The 3,632-nt window shown below is 33.3% G+C and overlaps 1 non-coding gene across 1 annotated transcript; it reads right to left on the minus strand.

The window, feature by feature from the left end:
* Nucleotides 1-1,422: 1,422 nt before the first annotated feature.
* Nucleotides 1,423-1,504, minus strand: TRNAS-GCU. Its single transcript has one exon. It is a non-coding gene; the product is annotated as a tRNA-Ser (tRNA).
* Between the last annotated feature and the right edge of the window lie 2,128 nt (nucleotides 1,505-3,632).

Below are 3,632 nucleotides of genomic sequence, written 5' to 3' on the forward strand. Positions count from 1 at the left end.
TCATTGGAACAGTGAATGGTCGCCTGCTGAGTTGCATTTCTCCCCTCATGGCCGAGTCTTTAGCATGCAAAGAAGTGTTGTCTTGGCTCAGTGATTGGGATGCTTTGTCGGTTGAGTTCGCAACTGATTGCTCGACGCTTCATCATTTTTTATCGTCTTCACATGCATATTGATCTTTTCTCATATCTTGGCTATTCTATTGATGCTTGTAGGTCTATTATGTCCTCATTTGTTAGTTGCTCTATTAGCTTAGTTGCTAGATCTCGTAACGTGATCGCTCATTCTTTAGCCTCTATGGCTCATGCTCATGATTCGTCTTTGTATTGGGACTTTGTCCTTTCTGATGTTGTATTGTTTCTGATTTATTGCAGTAATCGATCTACCTTTGGTTTTGATTTCAGAAAAAATAATACGTAGTATAAATTTACAATTCATTTCATTTTCTACAATCAACCTACTTGGATTAAAGACAAAATCAGCATTAATTGACAACAAATTTCGGAATCCCAACCTACTACTTTTATTTGACAGCTTTTCGAGGAAATTGATGTCCAAGTTCATTATAAAAATAATGAAGTGCGTGCTTAAAATAAGCAATTTTTGAAATTTATAATTTAATAAATCATTGCCTGAGAGATTCAAAGTCTCACGAGGAAACACCACACACCTTAACCACTCAACCAAAGCAACCCTTTGAAATAGATTTCTCAATACTCAATCGAGTAAATTGATGTCCAGGTTCATTACAGAAATAATGAAGTGGCAGGCACGTGCCTTAACCACTCAATTTCATATAATGAAGTGGCAGGCACGTGCCTTAACCACTCAATTTCATATAATGAAGTGGCAGGCACGTGCCTTAACCACTCAATTTCATATATATTATCACTCGATCCAAATTTCGGAATTCCAACCTACTATTTTTATTTGACAGATAATGAAGTGGCAGGCACGTGCCTTAACCACTCAATTTCATATAATGAAGTGGCAGGCACGTGCCTTAACCACTCAATTTCATATAATGAAGTGGCAGGCACGTGCCTTAACCACTCAATTTCATATATATTATCACTCGATCCAAATTTCGGAATTCCAACCTACTATTTTTATTTGACAGCTTTTCGAGTAAATTGATGTCCAGGTTCGTTTTTATTTGACAGCTTTTCGAGTAAATTGATGTCGTTTTTATTTGACAGCTTTTCGAGTAAATTGATGTCCAGGTTCAACTTTTCTTTGAAGAAATTACAGAAATAATGAAGGCACACGCTTAAGTGCGTCGCCCCCCATGTACTTAGCATAGCACACGCCTTAACCACTCGGCCAACGCTTAAGTGCGTCGCCCCCCATGTACTTAGCATGGCACACGCCTTAACCACTCGGCCAAGGCGACCCTTTGAAATGAATTAATTTTTTTAATAGAATCGTCGCCTGAGAGATTCGAACTCTCGCGGGGAAACCCCATGTACTTAGCAGGCACACGCCTTAACCACTCGGCCAAAGCGACCCTTTGTAATAGATTTCTAAATACTCAATACTCAATTTCATATATATTATCACTCGATCCAAATTTCAGAATCCCAACCTACTATTTTTATTTGACAGCTTTTCGAGAAAATCGATGTCTAAGTTCATTACAGAAATAATGAAGTGCGTGCTTAAAATACTCAATTTTTGAATTTTTTTAATAGAACCGTCGCCTGAGAGATCTAAACTCTCACGAGGAAACCCCATATACTTAGCAGGCACATGCCTTAACCACTCGGCTAAAGCGACCCTTTGAAATGGATTTCTAAAGCATTTCGTTAATCCTTCCTAAATAACGCTTTTAGGAGTTTCCAAAGTAAAACGTGTACGATATGTCGATATACAACTTTCTCTTGAGATGTTTTCAAAAAAAAAAAAAAACTTTCTCTTGAGATTGATTTGCCATGCACTATATCGCCTTATGAATTGCCATTACGGGAAGTTTGGTCAGATAGAATTACAATTTCATTGTCACATAATTTTAAAGGCAAACAAATTCATTCGTTTGGTTGGAGGAAATTGTAATCATGTGAAATTGAAATTCTATCATTTCCATGGAATTAAAAGCCCATGCCCCCCTTAGGCCCTTAGTATTTCAATTCAATGGATTTTAGGAAGAAAAAAAAATTAATTTTGAGACAAAATTACATCTTTTTTTTTTTAAACCTAAAATTGATGTTTGACCTCTCTCTTTCGATTATAGTGTGTTTTCTTTTTCTACTCTAAACAAAGAACGTCAATTAGTAGGCCCACCTCAATCAAATATATATGTTTTCTCAAATCTCTCTTTATCTATTTTATTATTTTGGTTATACAATTCTAGGTTTTATTTACAGCATGCCACATAAATTTTCAAAAGAAAATTTTGAATTTGGTCATTTAGAATTAATAATAATAATAATAATAATAATAATATATACTAATATTTATCCATTTGAATCTCAAAGTTATATATTATCCATTTGAATTTCAAAGGTCATGTAACTTATTGATTAATGATCAGGCATTATTATAGTGCACTAACTTTACATCGAATTAGGCAATTAACCTCATGGATATTGTGCCTATAAAGGGTAGAAAAAATGACGGTCAAATTATTAAATCAAATGATTGGTTTAGATTGTTTAGATTTCTTAATTTATCATTAATTATATGATTATCTGTTAAATTTTTCGTTAAATATTCTCTTTTCCGTTAATATTCTGTTAACTTTTAAATTACCCATTAATTTCTATAAGAAAGATATTAGGTTCGAACCTCATTCCAATCAAAGTTGGTATAATTGTTGCACATATACTACGAATATGTTGGAGTATATTATTCAAAAGTAAGTACCCCATCTATTCTTCTTATTAAATTAAATAGATTAGTAGTTACAACAAAAAAAATAATATATATGCATTTCTTTAATTTATAATTCGATGTCTACAATGCCTTTATTCAAAAAAAAAAAAAATTCATTATCAAAAAATTTAAAAGGAGATATAATTTCTTTAGTTATATTGTGTACATTGCAAAGATTTCTTACCTTCAATTTTTTTTTAATATAATCGTTGCCTGAGAGATCCAAATTTTGAAATCTCAACCTACTATTATGAAGTGTGTGTTTAAGATACTCAACTTTTGTTCGTGGACTGAGAGATTCAAACTCTCGCCTTAACCATGGCCAAAGCCACCCACCCGACTGGTCAAAGTGACCATTTCGGAATCCCAACCTACTATTTTTATTTGACATGTGTGCGTGCTTAAGATACTAAATTTCTGAATTTTTTTAAATAAAATAGTGGCCTGAAAGATTTGAACTCTTGTGAGGAAACCCCATGTACTTAGCAAGCACACGCCTTAACCACTCGGCCAAAGCAACCCTTTGAAATGGATTTCTAAATAGTCAATACTCAATTTCATATATATTATCACTCAATCCAAATTTTGGATTTCTAAATACTCAATACTCAATACTCAATTTCATATGTATTATCACTCGATCCAAATTTCGGAATCCCAACCTACTATTTTTATTTGACAGCTTTTCGAGGAAATTGATGTTCAAATTCATTACAGAAATAATGAAGTGCGTGCTTAAAATACTCAATTTCTGAAAATTTTTT

This window comes from Ipomoea triloba, chromosome 1 (assembly GCF_003576645.1).
Source record: "Ipomoea triloba cultivar NCNSP0323 chromosome 1, ASM357664v1".
In the NCBI taxonomy this organism is placed as follows: domain Eukaryota; kingdom Viridiplantae; phylum Streptophyta; class Magnoliopsida; order Solanales; family Convolvulaceae; genus Ipomoea; species Ipomoea triloba.